The sequence below is a fragment of the Macaca fascicularis genome, chromosome 5, assembly GCF_037993035.2.
Source record: "Macaca fascicularis isolate 582-1 chromosome 5, T2T-MFA8v1.1".
Lineage (NCBI taxonomy): Eukaryota > Metazoa > Chordata > Mammalia > Primates > Cercopithecidae > Macaca > Macaca fascicularis.
In genome coordinates, this window is record NC_088379.1 from 54,273,876 (window position 1) to 54,292,976 (window position 19,101).

The 19,101-nt window shown below is 37.2% G+C and overlaps 1 long non-coding RNA gene across 1 annotated transcript in view; it reads left to right on the top strand.

Moving 5' to 3' along the window:
* Positions 1 to 271: 271 nt before the first annotated feature.
* The window catches only part of LOC107129678 (uncharacterized), a 70,716-nt gene continuing 51,886 nt past the window's right edge, over positions 272 to 19,101 (top strand). Inside the window, exon 1 of the long non-coding RNA XR_006698210.3 lies at positions 272 to 661. This is a non-coding gene — a long non-coding RNA (uncharacterized lncRNA). The remainder of the gene's footprint in view (positions 662 to 19,101) is intronic.

The following is a 19,101-nucleotide window of genomic DNA, read 5'->3' on the forward strand; positions in this document are numbered from 1 at the left end:
ATTATTTATAGTTTGGGAACTGTATAACAGTGAGTTCTGACTAAACTGTATGTATTTCAAAAACCTTGAGGAAGTACTGCTTAGGTGGTGTTATGAACCAAATAGGGTTCCCCTTCCAAATTTATATATTGAAGCCCTAATCCCCAATGTGATTCTACCAGAAGATAGGGTCTTTAAGGAGATAATTACGGTTAAATTAGGTCACAAGACTGGAACCCTTGTCTGATAGGACTGGTGTCTTCATAAGAAGAGGAAGAGACATCATGAGAGTGTGCGCATGCAGGAAAGACCATGTGAGGAAATGGAGAGAAGGCGGCTTCTGCAAGCCAGAAAGAGAGGCCTCACCAGAAACCAATCCTACTGGCATCTTGATCTTGGACTTTCTGCATCCAACACTGTGAGAAAACAAAAAAAAGTTATTTAAGCAGCTCAGTCTGTGGTATTCTGTTATGGTGGCTCAGGCAGTCTGAGATGGATGGCATTCTGACGGACGAGTAAGAATACAATTGTCACATGGAGGCAGGTGGGGAAGGAGCATATCCTGCCAAGAGAAGACCATGTGCCTGAGGTGAGAGACCTTGAGGGTGTTGCAGCAACTGAGTGATCTGTGTGGAAGCTTGGAGTGAAGCAGCAGGACCAGAATGGCAGCCTTGGAGCCCAGGTATGTTGATTGCTTTGCTTGTTATCTAAAAGGTATTGGAAAACCCACTGAAAGGTTTAACTGAAGGGAGTAACATAAACAGATTTTCTATGAAAAAATTGTAGTCTTGGCTTCAGCCCAGAGAATGGGTTGGAAGGAGCCAAGACTCGATGCAGGAGGTGAGTTCAGAGGCTGGTGTAGAAACTTGGGAGTGATCATTGTGGTGGCAGTGCACGGCACAGGAGTGGATGGACTCTAGATGCTTAGGAGGGGCCATTGACTTGTTTTATGATTGGTGACATATTTTGGGATGAGCAGACAGAGGTGTAGAGAATGGATTTTGGTTTGGGGGCTTGCTTACCTCGGAAGATGGCAGTGTGACTTACTTAGGGAACCATGGAGGAAAATACTTTTAATGGGGAATATCCTCCTTTTTTGTGGCAGGTGAAACCAAGAGTCAGGTGGGTCTGGGAACTATGTTTAGGAGTCACTGATTTTTGCATGACAGGAAACTACTATCTGCAGATGTAGTGAACAAGATTCATGTGCTGAGAGCCAGGCAGCACTCCAGGTTCAGAAAGCAAGCAGCCTCCAAAGCAGAAGATCCTCAGTTATAGGCACTGGTCAACATGGGAGTGTGCACTATGATAGGAAGAATTCAGTGCCCTGGGATCACCCTTCATCCAGATACCAAGTCTCTGGTAGCGAGATTCACTTCACCTTTCATCAGGCTGAGGTTTATATTCTTTATACGCTAAGCAGGACTAACTCAGCATCTACACCAAGAGAAGGCATGGGCGACTCCTCCTCCCTGAGCCTGCTCTCTCAGTTTCCAAATGAATGCAAGCCCCACTCTTCTCTTGTAATAATTGGCCAGGAAGCAATAGTCAGGCAGCTGATATATTTACATATGTCTGCATAAATTCTTATTTAACAAATGTTTATGCAGTGCATACGCTAGTAACTTATTTTTTCCTCACAAGAACATGATGAAGTACATAATATTATTATCATCAATATGCAGAAAAGGAAACTGAGTCATATAGAAATCTGTGACTCTTCCTAACAAACTCTAGCTATTAAGAGGCATAGAGCTAGGATTTATTTTTGGAATGCTGGTCTATTCTTACCATACCTACTACGATATTAATTGCCTTTTTCCCTTTTACATGTTTAATTAACTGGAATAACACTGACAGTTTATGTTATGGAAGACTCAGATGTAAAAAGGCCTGCATCTAGTCCCTTGTGGTTCAAATGAGCTCCCAGAATTGGGCCCCAAGTAGGTTCCATTATCAATCCCCACATTTTAGCAGGTCCTTCTTTGGTTTTGGGGAAAAAAAATGTCACATGCCCTTTTAGAGGAATCCCAAGAATAAACCGTGGTAAATACAGTTGGTGCCAGACAGCCTACGCTAGAAACTGATTGTGTCTGCTTGGGCAGAGAACACAGACAGCCCTGGCAGAAAAGAAGTACAAGCTGTCCTCCTGTCGCCCCGGCAATGCATCCCAATTTCCACTACCTGCTGTTCCCACCTTCCTTTAGAAGGAGACAGAGAACTCCTGTAAATCTTCTGCTGGGTTTGTCAAGCCGGGTTACAGAATCAAGCAGAAAACTCCCTTGCACTCCATCCTGCTTTGCAGCTCGGTTGTAGCTGCAGTGTGTGTGTGCGTATGTGTGTGCGTGTGTGTGTGCGTATGTGTGTGTGCGTATGTGTGTGCGCGTATGTGTGTGCGCGTATGTGTGTGTGCATATGTGTGTGCTTGTGTGTGTGCGTATGTGTGTGCGCGCGTATGTGTGTGCGTGTGTGTGTGCGCGTATGTGTGCGTGCGCGTGTGTGTGCGTCTGTGTGCGTGCACGTGTGTGCGTGCGCGTGTGTGTGCGCGTGTGTGTGTGCGTGTGTGTGTGCCTATGTGTGTGTGTTTCACACCAAGATGTGTCTCTTAAAGAAAGGCTGCAGTGAGGTACCACGAACTGTTAGTGGAGAGAAGGGCTAGGGCACTAACCATCCGCACAACTATTACCCTTAGGGGATGTTAGCTTTCGGGCTGCTGTTTTTAAAAGTAAAGTTAAAAAAAGAAACTTAAAATACAAGAAAGTACACAGTTATAATTTGCTCAAAGAGAATAATAGAAGGATAAAATTGTAGAAATTAAATAAAGAAAAAATAAAAACAAACAAAATAAATAATATAGATGGCATAAAGGCAAAAGAACTGTTAGGCAAAATAAATGTAAAGCTTAATACAAGCAGCATGAGACGCATGGGTGAGCACAGTTGCAGAGAAATAAGGTATTCTGTACTTCCTCCTTTTTCCACAAAAAGCACCTAAACCTGGTGCTTTAGGCGTTGAGGCGTGAGACTCTTGGAGGGATTGCCTAAGTAGAAAGTCTCAGGCAAAAGCACTAGAATCTAGCACCCCTGCCTAATTCAGACATGTCTTCATACCCAAGGTTTTGAAGGAGATCTAATCAACATCCTGATCCTGTGGGGCCCCTAGTATCTAGTAGTAAAGCAAATACTGATAAAAACCAAACAATCAAGCAGAAATGTCCATTGCCCTCACCTCCCTCTGGCTAGAACTTGCCTTAATTCGACTACTATTGAATAACATATAGTTTCCTTCTCAATATTCTCTTAGATTTTCAGTAAGAAGGTTTAAGGCCACCTACCCTATCTCACAGACATCAAATTTAGCAATACTATTGTTGGTATTACTGATAATAACTGTGGCATTTGTTGCATGGTATTTGATTCTGTGTATGGTGGGGGGTCTGTATTTTGAACACATTTTATCTCTTTTTTATGAAATGGCACTGATTTAGGTAAGTATGTAGGTAGGTTATATTAGTGGCCCTGAGTCTTCACCATTCCCTGTGTGAAAGCCCTTTGCCATGTGTATTATTCAGGCTTTGATTGAAATATTAATCTCATCTACAAACACCTTCACAGATATACCAAGAATAATGTTTTACCAAATGTCTGGGCACCACATGGCCCAGTCAAGTTGACATATAAAATTAACTAGCCATGTGAATTTGCAGTTACTCCCACAAAAAAATATAAACTGTTTTTTCACCTTTTAACTTAGATTTGGCTATGTGACTTGTTTTAGTCATTGAATGTTAGCTGGCATGTCATGACCTAAGGCTTTAAAAGCACTTTCGTGTTTCTACCTGTCCTCTTGCATCTCTGCTATCACTGTGAGATAACGTGTCTGGGGCAGCCTGCTGGTCCCAAGGGAAAAATGAGTGACTCATGAAGGAGAACTGAGTTGCCCCAATTGAACCCAGTCCAAATCAGCCAATTCCAGCTAACCCATAGCCACATTAACTAAATACAACCTTATGATTATAAGACTCTGAGAATTTGTTCGTTTCGTTATGCAATGTTATTGTGCTCCTAGTTAACCATTACAACATCCTTTCTTTAGGCCTTTAAAAAAATCTCTTCTATATGTTTAGTTGTTATAAATTTTCCTATGATATCCAGTTCTTTCACCTGATTTTTATAACAATACCCGAAATTATTGATAGCACAGATGTTTTACATAGGTTTAATAGCGACCTCATCAACGGTATAATGCTCACTTTCAGTACCGAAAGTTATGTAGGACAAGTTAAACAAAGCCGGCCCTCTGTAAGTGTATAATATAAGGGAGGATATACTTTTATGCAAAGAACTAAAGTCTGTAACACAAGATGTAATCCTGTCAGTCTCCTGTTCAAAACCCTTTGATGTCTCTCCACCAGCTTGCAGAATAAAATCTAGAATTCTTAGTCCAGAAGTCAACCCTATGCCATTTTATCCAAACTCCTCTTTTTGTCTTGAATAACCTAAATGTTGAAAAGAATTAACGAAATACTATTATAAAAGTAATTTGCTTTTTAATCTTTCACCATCCCATTAAACCTGTTCGGTATGCATACTCCTTCGCCTGCTCCTAGATGCAAACTTAGACAACTTCACAACCTTTTTCTTCCTGTTAGATTTTTTCTTTTACTCCTTTTAAGTTACATGCATAATCTAAATTCTGTCACTAAATTTTCCAGTAAAACAGATGAATCAAAGCTCAAAAGTTAATGTGAAGTCAAATCTCTTTTCTTTGCCTATGCTGGATCCTGTGAGAAACTACTGTAGAAAAGAGAGATTTTCCTTTTGGTTCATTCATTTCCTCCTTCACTAGTCAACTGCTGTTTCTGACCACGCCAAGGTGGAACCTGGAGTAGGAAGGAGAGAGAGAGGGTAAGGGAAGTCTCACTGACCAATGCTAAAATAAGATGGCTTTAGGCTTTCTGGTCCTGGTCAATGTTTACTATATCTTCCTCATATTAAGGCTCTCTGAATGCATTTAACCATGGGAGCAAGGCCTCTCCCTCAGCTGCATCCCCCAAATTTATTTCAGCTCCTAGTGGTCCCACATAACCTCTCACAGCTGGAGGTTCACTCAGTATGTAAGACTACCATCTGGGATACAATCCCTTTCAAAGCAACTAACCCGCTTTAGTTTCCATGGCACGTCCTTCAAATTTACATATATCTGACTAGCTATAAGTGAAGCCGTAACTCCTATTTTGCTGCAAAGACCATGGGGCCAGAGTTTGGTTGCAGTTTGACATATCCCTGATGACAGGATACACACATTAAAGCCTCTGGTGACCCCCCCATTGAAATCCTCACTAAATTGATGAGAAGTAATAATGGAAGAGGGAGAGATCCCCCAGTGCAGGTTTCTCTCAAGAAATCCTTCTGTCTAATTTTCCCACTTTTATTTTTCAGTGTTTTTGCAATTTGATATGCTGAGAAGTTCAAAAGAGTCAGATAATTGGTTTTCAGCCAAATCCTTGGAAATGTTTCATATGGTTCAGCATTCTATTGTATATGAATGCCTCAGACAAAACTTCCAATTTGTCACCTGTTTCACTTGTTTCTTAGTATTCTCATGTGGTTTATTGTTCACTTTTACATGATTCTTGTGGTCTTCCAAACTTTTAAGCGTTCGTTCTCTCTTATGAGAGTGCTGTTCTTTTATCCACCCTTTACGCATAAGGCTAAACTCTAGTCTTCTTTCAAAGATTCACACACTTGTTTTTTCTTTGATCTTCTGGTCAAAATCAATATTACCTTCTGTGTTTTCAGGACATGTTGCATCTTTGTTACAGCTCTTGATAAAGCATAGTTTATATTCGAGTTCTCAACCACCATATTTCATGAATTCTAGGATAGATTTTCACACTGAAACATATTTGGAATTGGCTTGCATCTTTCAGTGAATGCAGTGATACCTTATAATTACTTGGCAGCATTTTGTTTTGTTTTCTTCTACTCTGTGTTACGTGAAATAAGGGTGCCTCTCACAACTGATGGCACCTTAGTAGTTTGTGAATCCCTTAAGCTTCAAACTTTGCCTCATTACGTTGTATATATTGCCCAGCAATGAATACAGTGCCTCGCATAAACTAGAAGCTCAAAATTTGAATGTTGAACAAAATGTGTGTTCTATATGGAGCTGGTATACTATGATTTTCTTTAGTGTCCAAAACATTCCCTATTACAATTTCGCTCAAAATAAAGAGGCTTTGATGGGACAGTCACTACCTAAAAAGTAACATTTATTAGTCTATGTGTTGTGATTGGAGCTTTAATGCCACCAGGAAGAAGTTTAATTTGACTTCATTTTCACTCCATTAAAAACCTTGTAACAATGTTCATAAATTAGACCTCCAGAGTCATAAAAGTATATGTCATAATTCCAATCTGCACAATTTAGACCACACTGGATATTTAGCATAATTTTAGATTTGGAAATCTCTACCATTTATACACATTAATGGTTCTCATGATTTTAATGAGGGCACACAAATATATAAATTGCATAATTTTGGTCTATCCTGTTGTCAGTGACACTCCTAAACCAGGGACACGTTGCAGCAATTAGAGTTCATTTCTTTGCTTAAAATGAACACTTTTTTATTGTGAGCTCATCAGAGGCTTGCCTTGCCTACATAGAATTATAATTAGATACAATAAATACACTCAACCAGACCTATTACTTTAGGAAAAAATAAGACCTAAGGGAGCAAAATAAACTGAAATAGTTGCATTATGGAATGATTGTGATGCTTAAATGTCTTCCTATGCCCAAACCCTAATTGCCAAGATTCTCAATTTAGAATCATTCAAGAACACACACATTTACTAACTTGCAGGCAATTTCACTAGTTTAGAGGGGTGTATGAGGACCGTAGAGTGGAAAAGGGAAAACAACAATAAAGAAATGGTAAGCCTGCAGCAATAGGCCACCCTACCATACCTCCAATGTTCCCTTTCCTGAATGCCAATATGAAAACGTTTGGGACGGGAAAACTTATGTCATACATATACCGAGTGAAAACCTTCTCCTATGCAAGTAAATATGTAAGTTTCCACTAATCCATTTATTTATTCTTTCATTAACTTTGTTCTTAAGTATTTTCTGAGTTTCTCAAGAAACAAAAATAAATTGTTGGAATTCTAATAAACTGTAAGGTAGTTCATCAAAAGATTGATTACAGAAACAATACTTCCAAACTAGAAAGTTCATATTCTATTGTATAAGGTTGTTGTGAGTAAAAGTCATTAGCCATGACTAAGAATAGTTGTTTCCTAAAGTGTCCTCTTTGCACATATGCTAATCAATGTTAACAATAACCCTGGGAAAGGTGTTATCATACTCATTTTAGATTTTAAAAAATTGAGTAAGAACTAACATAGGGTGAAGCTAAGATTTGAATCTGGGTCTTGATGTGGCTAAAGAGCACATTCTGTCTTTCATCCAGTTTCACCACAGATAAGAAATTTTGCTGTAACTCTATTTGTTCTAGAGTAGAATTATTCTTAAGGTTAGTCTTAAGATTATTTTAAAAATTCAAACCTAAAGGCATTGTGTTTAAACTACATTAGCTATTACTTGGTTCACCAGGATACACTCTATGTAAAATTTTGCTTTCTTACATGAAAGAATCTTGTAATGATTTAGAGCACTTCAACAATGGGATGAAAATAATTCTAATACTGGGGCAGGACCACTGGCAGAGTTACAGAGTTACCCTGCTTTGGAAGAAAGTTTGGACAACTTAGATCTGTAAGGTCTTTTCTAATGTTCATGGTTCATGACAACATTGTATAAAGTAGCTGTGATGAAGTAAAAAGGGTAAAGGAATGATTCATAAGTTTTAGAGTCAATAGTCAAGAGATCAAGTTTGGGTTTTTAATACAAGCCTGTTTGAGGGTTACCTTATTGATAGCTCTCTGGGTCTCACTTTATTCAACTAAAAAATAAAATGGGGGACAGAATTGTGAAGTTCACATAGTCACTATTAAAATTAATTGAGAAGTTAAAAGTGAAAACACATAATAAACTTTAATGTACTAGCCACCATATTATGTGTTGATATAAGGCCTAGTGGATATGGTAATGCACCCAGAATTATTCTCTAAACCGATCTTTAATAGGAACTTGTTCATTCTCCAGAGAATTAGTCTGTTTCCATTATATAATCCTAAGCCTCTTGTATGGCTTTCATCCATTTTTTTCTTTATCACTTACTATTTCAAGTAGAAAAGTCTGTTTTCTTGTTTCTTTTTTTTCTTTTTTGTAGTACCATGTTTGAAATTTCTTTAGGAAATCAATATGGGTGCCTTCTGTCAGAATAATACAAATTTCCTTTAAGTGTTTGCAGTACATTTTTTTTTTTCAGAAGCCTCTCTTTGGGCCCGTGGCTCCATGCTAGCCTGCAAATAACACTAGAAAGTAACTGTTCCCTATCCCATTTTAACTTGTCTCTTCTCTCTCATGCACCTACTGTTTGAAATGACTTTTTGTTCGGTGTAGAATATACTTGAATGTAATGGTTAATTATAAAGAAGGAAAAGTAACTGTTACACCTGCCTATGGTTTAAAACAAGTATACTTTACTCTTAACAATAATTATTGAAATAAAAATAAAAATATATTTGCTGCCAGACATTGTCTGTTTAGAGACCAGGTAGGATTGTTTTCTGGGTCTTAAGCCTACTCCACTTCTGATAGTGTAAGAAGGGTCATGGGGGAAAACGAAGAAAATTCCTGGGCCTCATTTCTTCCCTACTTGTATATTTTCCTAACTCTTGTAAGCATTTTATAACTTAATAAAACTTATCTGAATGAGAAACTCAAATATTATAAATAATAAGAGCCCACAATGAGGGTGTTCAGTCTGTGTGGCTCAACAGGGAACAGTCATTACAAACAAGCAGTGACAAGACTGGAGTAGTGGGGTCAAAATCAGGGCCAGAGTTTAAAGGGAAGAACTTAGCTTATGAGGTGTAGGGAAGATCAGCAGTGGTCAGGATCAGATACTCTAAATTGGAAAAAAACAGGACGAAATGTCAACATTCCTTAGCTTGTATAGAACAAAGCAAGCTTGAGCCAGTGAGAAGATAGTACACAAAAGGTGGGAGGCAAAGATGTGGGTCATGATGAATTATTAAGAATAGTGTTAAGTTCCAGGCCCGGGTCAACCTGCTTGTATTCACCTATCCAAGACTGTCAGAATCCCCCAGACTTTTGCAGTAGACTAAAACAGACGAAGGGAGCAAACATTATGCTTGCATATATAAAATTGATTATTCCAAGATACTCTCAAATCAGTTCTGCCTTGCCCAAGTGGGGACTGTATTGCTCCAGGAATAACATTCAGTTGTGGCAGGAATGAGAATCCCCCTGATCTATTCCCCTGATCTATGATAGGCCGTGAGACCATGTACCCAAGTCTTATAAAGAAGCAAATTACCAATCTTAATTCTTTATTTCTTGAAGCACTAAAATTAACATTTTCGGGGGAGGAAGAAAACTGAGTATCCTACAACAAAAATCTAACTTGTCCTTGCAAGAGCACACTGACTAACAATTTCACATGCTTAAGGAAAAAATGAGCAATAGGCATCTCTTTTGGAGTCTCATAGAACTAAAGCACATATATTCTTCAACCAACTTTATTAATATCTCTAAGGGAACAGTGTCTGCTTGACATTGGTTTACAATGTAGTATCACTAAGTTACTCCAAGTCAATTCTTTCTCATTTCTCTTCTATGTCATTAGTGGTTTGATGGCGCCTGCTAGAATTGCCACAGTGAACAGACTGTCCGAGTCTTAAAAATAAACTCTTGTTGGCAAGGGTTTATATCTGCAATTTGGGGTGGAATTTTGGCACATGAAAGATCAGCTACTTAAATTATTTTTTTGCATTTGTCTGCATGATGAATTTGTTGTACAGAGTTCTCACATAAAGAGAGAATAATAAAGTGAAAGCCATGATCAGATCATCTACCTATCTCAAAATACAGCTTTTTAGGATAATTTTTTATTCAGTCATAAATTCTTATACCAAAACATTCTACCACCTTCCTTTCTTTATATTGACATTTTTAATTATAATTATTTGTGACCTCTTTTCCCTTGTCATTAAAAATACATGCACTTACAAACTGTACTTTCCTTTTAAAGATCTCATATAGATTAGAATAAAATGTAGCTCTATATTAAACAAGTTCCTTCCACATACACACTTGTATAGAAGATTGTAAGTGAATTACTATTCAAGCTTAGATAGTCCAAAATGTAAGTGGTAGTCAATGAAAATATAAGCTCATTTTATCATAATTAAAATTATATATGCATATTAAATATACATATATAAATTATATACACATATTAAATACACATATTATATATACACATATAAATTATATACACATACTAAATATTTTTTCCAACTTTCATTTTAGATTTAGTGGTACATGTGTAGGTTCATTTCAAAGGTATATTGCCTGATGCTGAGGCTTGGGTTACTATTGAACCTGTCACTCAGGTATCAAGCATAATACCCAATAGGTAGTTTTTCAAACCTTTCTCTTTTCCCACCCTTCCCCATCTTGTAGGTCACAGTGTTTATCTTTAAGTCCATGTGTTCTCAATATTTAGCTCCCACTTATAAGTGAGAACATGCAGTATTTGGTTTTTTGTTTCTGTATTAGTTCACTTAGGATAATGACCTCCAGCTGCATCCATGTTGCTGCAAAGGATATGATTTCAGTCTTCTATATGGGCTGCATGGTATTTCATGGTGTATATGTACCACATATTCTTTTTCCAATTCACCATTGATGGGCACCTATGTTTTCATGTCTTTGCTTTTATGAATAGTGCAGTGATGAACATATGGATGCATAAGTCTTTTTGGTAGAACAATTTATTTTCCTTTGAGTATATATCCAATAATATTTGAATAATAAAAGGTCACTTGTCCAAGACTGGTCTCCAGCAAGCTGGCCTCTCAGAAAAGAAGCTGATTCCCTACAAATCTCCTAAAACATTTACTACTGCCCTGTCCTTGAGGAAACAGATCTTGGTCCAGCAAAGCCTGGGACCATCATCCTCCTCATCACACCAGAGGAAGAGACAGAGCTTCCCGCAACATAAATGTGGAAGTGGTAAACCCTGCAGCAAGCTTCCCTTGTCCTTCAGCTCCTCTGTGTGCCTGGGAGTGCAGCCCCCTGATTGTATAGTGTTGGGGAGACTGATGCTCCATCCTCCAAACATGTGCACTCACTTGCTAGAAAGATGAGGCTGGAGACAAGATTCCTCCACAATCATACTGCTATTGCATCCCAGCCCCTGCTCAAGCCAGGGAATTGATGGAGGGTTCTGTAATTTTCCTGCTTAAGAACTTCCCCCAGCAGAGGGAATAGTCTTTCTTCCAGGGCTGGAAGTCTGGCTCAACTAGTCCTCTGTGTCTGCCTGAGAATGCATAGACAACCAGAGTCCCATCTTAGAATGCTGCTCTGGCAAGTCTGGTGTGTGTGCTATCCAGCCACGTGCCTTGTTGACATGACATTAATAACAGTCACTATATGACTATTTACTGAGCTGAAGACTAAGTCTTTGCAAAAACCCAATGAAGTAATTAAATTGTCTTGAATTTAGAGCTGAAATTAAAATAAAAAAAAACATTAATTTACTTGCCCACATCTTCTTAGATAATATTGATGAGATCAAGTTTTTAAACTGAGATTTGTCTTTAAAGTCTTTGCTCTGAACCTACATAGTATTACTTCCATGATTTATATTTTTCAAATAGAGGAAACTTAACAACTTTAAATCCTAAACCAAAAATCTTTAAATCACTGTTAACTGAAGATAAGATTTTCTGAAATGGCTAAAACCACACAAATGTCCTCAAGGGATAAGTATTTATAATTTTTCTTGAATATGTAAAGAGGCAGGTGCTCTCATTTGTGGGACTAGAGCAAAACAACAAATGGAAAATGACATAAGACACATCTAATATTTGAAGGTTGTAAATAAGGCAAATAACTCATAAATAAAACATGTCCTATTCTCTTATCTTGATCATATACCTTAATAGCAACAAGATCAATGTATATACAAATGCATATGTATGCATAAAGCTATGTATTTTTAGATGACTGCAAGCCAGTAAAATATCAAGAGAGCTTAATTAAATTATTGCGCTTTTCTGAATGTTCTCTTTAGGCCTGCTGTGCTCTAACAAATAATAAAATGAAGATACATAATTCACAAATACATGTTTTTAATAAATTTATGTTTACCTTCATTTCAGCAAAATCACCAATTATGTAGTTGTAATCACTATTTTCACATAATTTGGCAATATTTGTAGCAATTACAGATTAGCCATTCTTTCTTGGAATATTGTAGCTCTTTGATGGTTTGTTTTAATAAGTTTCCATTTAGAGAAACTTCATTTTGTTGACAAAGTAACACTTGGGATTTTTTAATGACATTTTAAAAGTATTCCTTATATTCAGAAATTAATCGTGAATTTTACAAATTATGTTTAATCATTGAAATAGGGTAGAATTGGATGCATGATTATCATAGAATTTATTGCAAAACATTTTAAATGTATCATATAAGTCACTATCCCCTATGCAGCAATTTCACCTCCTCTTAAAGCAATAGCTAGGTTCACAGAGTATTTAAGTTTGACTTAAAAATTTTTAAACACTGGAATATTATTTAAAAAATTATAAAATGTAGTATACTGCTATTTCTTTTTCAAATTTCTCTTTAATTCAAGACTACACTTGATACACAATGACAAGAAAATAGTCTGTAGAGAAATTGTTTGGGGGATAATTTGTATGTGATTCCTCTCCTCATGGTTATATAAATATTTCCATGTTCTTCTTACTTCTATGTATTTGAAGATAATGTCGTGTTTGTTATATAGTTTGAAATTTCTTATGATTTAGGAAAACCTCTATTTTCTAGATTTTTATTAAAAAACAATCTTTAAAAAGTGAAATACTCAAACTTGTATCTGCTTGGGGTTATTTTTATTCAATAACTGTGAACGGAAAAAATTCTAAATAAATTTTCTTTTCCACGAAAGATCATTATTTACTCTTTACTTAATGATCTTTTGTTGTTTAGCTCAAGTATTCTGATATGCCTCATATCTTTTATAAATTAAGTCAAATTAGTTTAACATTCATGAAATGACATTTCCTCACTTGTCCAAGAATCCTTGGGAAGAAACCCAGCAGGGAATGAGCCAAGGGAAATACCTTCATCACCTGTTCTAGCTCTCCATTGGCCAAAGTTAGTGGAAGCCAGAAAGCACAGATAGAAGCTGTTGCTATGCAGCCCAGAGCCCTGAGATCCCCCTCAATGATTTGGTTGGTGTGCTTATTCCTCAGTTGCTGCAGGTGCTTCTGCTATAGACTGACACCTGCACCTTTCTCAGAAGGCTTACCATTAGGTGATTGAGGTCACCTTACCTGGAGGTGCCTGGGAATCATACATTCTTTCCCCACCTAGGGGCCAATGGCCCAGGACTGACTGAAGAGGCTCTGCAAAGTCCCTGTTTTCTTGTCCCAAGTTAGAAAAGACTCTGCATCAGAATTTACACTCCAGAGCTTTCCACGGGATCATGCCAAAGCTAGATTTCACCTGAAACCACATTCTTCCATAGCTCCTTTTCATTCCTTGTCTGCCTCCCTCAATCCCCTGAGGGTTGCTCCTGGGAGCACTCTCTCAATATGTCATGTGTACTCAAATCCCCACCTCAGGATCTATTTCTAAAGAACTTGGCCTGGGAAACAATGGTGGCCTGTGAAATGTAGCCCTGGAGATCAGCCTCCAGAGTACACAGCAGAGTGGGAAGGGTAGAGAGTAGATCTGAAGGAGCACATGGAAGATTCTGACAAACTGGGATATTGTGCAGCTGTGGGAGGCATTGCTTGTTGCCATTTCTAAGTATGCTACTCCAGTCTTCCTCACTAACACATTCTACATTTGTTACAGAGTGAAACAGAAATAACTAGGTGTCACAATTCAGGCCAATGAGATGCAGGCAGAAATCTCAGGGGAAGAATTGTTTCTTCCTAATCAAACAAAGCTGCACTAGGAGAAAGATGTCTGACCCTTTTTCTCAACCTCTTCTTCAGTCTGGAACATAGGAGCTGGAAGCCTGGAAGGGCAACAGCCATCTGGTGACCATGATCTGAAAAGCATGAGGATGAAAGACAAGATGTTAGGATTACACAGTGAAAGAGATTTTTCAGAGTCTGTTGTGTCAGCCTGGCCTGCCTACCCCTCAATATCTGGTCATGCAAGAAAAATAAACCCTTCTCTTTTTATACTACTCTTGGTCAAACTTTCTATTATTTGTCATCATTTGTATCTCATTCCTGTTACAGCAGCCATTAGAAGAATAAAGTAGAGTTATACCAGAGACTCAGCGTTTTATTTTGTTAGAGCAACACCCACCTATAACAAAAGATTCATACCTTTTACCTGTAAGCATTCAGTCCAGTTTATGGTTCTGCACCAAGTGCACTGAAAAATAAAGCCAAGCACTCTGGCAGGACATATCAATGTTTTAATCATGCATAGACTCAGGATTCTGTGGCCTGAGACAAACTATCTGGAGAGTATAAAGGCCACTCAGCATGCAGAACAATTTTAACAGGTGCAAGAAAATTAGCCAAATGGAAATGGGCTGAGGCTGAGGCTAATTCCTCATGTCTTATCCAAAAATTTGTCTGGGAATTATTGACCAGTACAAATTCTCCTGGCTCTGGTTTCAAATCTTGCTCAAGAGAGGAAATAAGTCTTGTCACAACAAAGTATCCAAGTGCCTTTTTGGCAGATATTGTACATGTTTTCCAGGAGGAATAGTTTTCTGGGTCAAGTAACATTCATATTACAGGGACACAGTCACAAGTGCTTTATTTAAACAGCAATGCACAATTTGATAAATGCTAATACTTCTGACAAGTGTTAAAGTTTAGGATCTATTTTGTAAGCCCTTGTGGGTAATATCTCTTTGCCTCTACGACATATATACAATTTTAGAGTCAAGTACCAGAAGATATAACTCTGAGACTGAATTGAATAAATTGAGGGTAGGAGAATTATGAAAAATAATCAAGTAACAATAACCCAAACTAATTTATCACAGCATAAATTAATATGCAAAAGATGTAATTTTCTAGTTTTCCAGCAGAGGTGATGAAATTCTGTTTAGTCCAAAAAAGATGTTTTACAAGATGTTTTCATGTTCCAAAGTAAACCATCAGAATATACACTATACATACAACACACACACACATATATATACATACACACACACTTCATATACATATACACACCTCATCCCTCTATAATCTTTCATTTATTTTATAGCTTGAATCTAGTGTTCTCTCTAGCTTTGAATAGTTCTTTATGAATCCTGTTGCTGAAAACAAAATTCAGCCAGCATTTATAAGGGGGAGAATCAACCCTGAATGATGTAAGAAATGTATTCCCAGATAAATTATAATTTCTGGATGTAAAATGCTATTATAAGGAGGAAATTTAAAGTTTATTCTTACCGCCGGGCGCGGTGGCTCAAGCCTGTAATCCCAGCACTTTGGGAGGCCGAGGCGGGCGGATCACAAGGTCAGGAGATCGAGACCACAGTGAAACCCCGTCTCTACTAAAAATACAAAAAAATAGCCGGGCGCGGTGGCGGGCGCCTGTAGTCCCAGCTACTCAGGAGGCTGAGGCAGGAGAATGGCGGGAACCCGGGAGGCGGAGCTTGCAGTGAGCCGAGATCGCGCCACTGCACTCCAGCCTGGGCAACAGCGTGAGACTCCGTCTCAAAAAAAAAAAAAAAAAAAAGTTTATTCTTACCAACTACAAAAACAGTGAGTCTGACTACCTTAGAAGAGTGTACAAATCAAAACTCATTTGTCTAATGTGCTTAATACAATCAATGACTACATGGACAAGCAATTGATGGAGAAACAATATTTAAAAAATATTTTCAACTTTTAGTTTAGATTCAGGAGGTGCATATGCAGGTCTGTCACATGGGAACACTCTATGATGCTGAATTTTGGGGTAGAGAAGATCCCATCATCCAGGCAGTGAGCACAGCATCCAATAAGCAGTCCTTCTGCGCTCACCCCTCTTCCCTTCGGAAGTCTCCAGTGTCAGTTGCTCCCATCTTTATGTCTGTGAGAAATACTCCTTTTTGAGAAAAATGTTTGATTTAGTTTTATACTTAAAAAATTTTCACGCAAGGTGCAGACATTAGTGAACCACAGAATAGGGTTCATTTTCTAGTTCAAGTGCATAGCCTACTTCATTTCCTGTTCACTCACACATTCATTCATTTAAAACAGATATTGACTGATTACTGTGTGACTGGCTAAGTACGGGGATTTAAATGGCAAAATTCCTGAAAGAGCTTACAGCCAACTTAGTAGTAAATGCAAATCTATAAGGGAACAATTACAAATATACGTATGATAGACACACACAGACAGGGCTGTGTCATTGTACAACTCTGGAGGGAAATGTAGAAAAAGACTGTCAAGAAGAGGTTCACAGAAATATTTAGGCAAACTCTTAGAGAATCACTGAGAATTTGCAAACCTAAAAATGAGTGTAAGAAGAAAATACCAAATGAAATGCATTGCATAGAATATAAAAATTGTCACGGGAATAATTGTAAGCCTAAGTCTGTGGAGTGAGGCCTGGTCATTATGTTGGTCACATAAGGATTTGGATTTCAGTGAGCAATGGAGCCTTATGGAAGGATTTTAAGTATGTAATATGAGCATTTATGTATTTTAAGAATATGACTTTGACTAAGGTAGTTATATTGGAGGGGAATGAGGGTTGAAACAAAGAGATAGCAGGGCAGTAAAAGAGTCACTTTTTGTATTCAGTAACTGTGACTAGAACAATATCCAATAATTTTTGAATAATAAAAGGTCACTTGTCCAAGACTGGTCCCAGCAAGCTGGCATCTCAGAAAAGAAGCTGACCCCCTACAAATCTCTCAAAAAAATTTACTACTGCCCTGTCCTTGAGGCAATAGATCTTGGTCCATCAAAGCCTGGGACCATCTTCCTCCTTATCACACCAGAGAAGGAGATAGAGCTTAGAAACTGGACTAAAACAGCTATTTCAGTGATAAAGTGGACAGGGCTGTGAAATGTTTAGATGTAGAAGTTGGTGGGGATAAAAGCTGATAAATTAGCTTAGATTTCTACTTTGGAGAGTTAGGTAGATAATGGGGCATTCAATAGTATAGGAAATATAAAGGAAACAGGCATATGACAAAGAGTAAAGAAGATAGGTCAATTATGGTTATTCAGAACACACAGGTACAATTTTCTGGTGGGTACTGGAAAATATAAATATGAACCTCAAAAGAAAGGTAGGAAATGGAAAATCACTTGGAGTAAGAGTAGAATTTAAAGTAAAAGGATTGGATGCAATCTCCCTCATGGAATGCATTATTGAAAAGAAAAGAGAATTAATGATAGATCCTTAGAAAATATTCCCATTTAACGGTCAATCCAGGAATTAGAGGATGTTAATTTTAATTCTATCAGTATATCTACTTTACTTATGTCTCTTTGGGTGCATTTATTATTTGTTTGAATATTTCAATCTGGATAAAATTCCATCCAATTGGCCAGTACGATGGGAAAAAATGCCTGAATTCAAATTCCATATCAATAAATGTAGTAAATATTTTCAGATGAGTCTCATAAAATCAATATAAACATATATTAAGATATTATGCACTTTTTTATTTGCATCAATAATTTTGAGACTTTTGGAAGAAAAGACAGAAGCAGCATCTGCATAGTAACTTTATACAAATATATATTTTAAATTTCTCCAAACTATTTTAAGACTCTAATACACTGTTAACACAATTCTTTACGGTGATCAGACCTTAGATTATCAATTCAAGAATGAAAATCTGGAAAGCTGCCTAGGAGAATATAAAAAACATAAAACCTGTCTATGAAAAAAATCCCATTTCTAAGTATATATGTTTTAATGAATATCTACCATTGGGCTAATAGTCTTTCTTTTTTTTTTTTAATTTTTAGGGAATCTTAAGGGAGATAAAATATTCAGAAACTAAAGGCTTCCTATTTGGAGAATAATAAGAACAACAACAATATACAGTATCTCATTTATTAATTGAAAAAGAAAAAAAAATTAATTGAGATGGTGATTTTGTATATATGACTTCAATAAGTTTTACTTTACTGACTTAGGACAATGTAGCTTTGTCACTGGCAGAGAGTGATAGCTTTGTAAGAGTAACTACTGTCCCAGTTTTACTTTCTTACTGTTAAAGTAGTAGACAGAAGAGAACCTTAAGATTAACATATCTTCTGGCAAAACATTTTCTAAGCCTTAGCATTTGGCACTGTTTTCCAAGTATGTTTCTGCCCAAGAAAATTCAAGAAAATCATTTATAAATTTCCTTTTTATATGTATAGTTTTTATATACCACATTGCCTCATTTGATACTCAAAACAACCTATAGCATAGACAAAGAAGATAAAATTATTTCAATTTTAGTGATGAGAAAATAATAAAATAAATTAGTAATTTTTCAAAATGTAGCATGTTGCAAGCACTGTGCTATGAGCATTCTTCTATAATTGATCTTATCTTTACAGACAACTATAAAATTAATGCTATTTTTAATTTTAGTATCCAGAGGAAGAAACTAAGTTTTAGAGGTTTGGGAAGTTGTCCAAGGTCACATAGCTAGTGAATGTTAAAAATGGGACCCAACCAGTTCTGTCCTATGCTAAATTCTGCATTCTTAACTTTTGTTCTTCTTTCTGTATATGAAATGGCTTTGCAGAGTTCTTGTCAAAGAGGAGTATTTAGGAAGAGTTAGAGAATATGGATGTTGTAGCAATTGTGAATCACTTTGAAACGTAGGGCTACTAAATGGAAGAACTGGAATTGAATTCAGGTTTCTGACTCCAAATCATGGGACCACAAGTCTTAATCTCTGTAGGGTACCCTACCTACTGAAACACTTGAGTAAAACAGGTGACCAAGTTCACAATCATCCA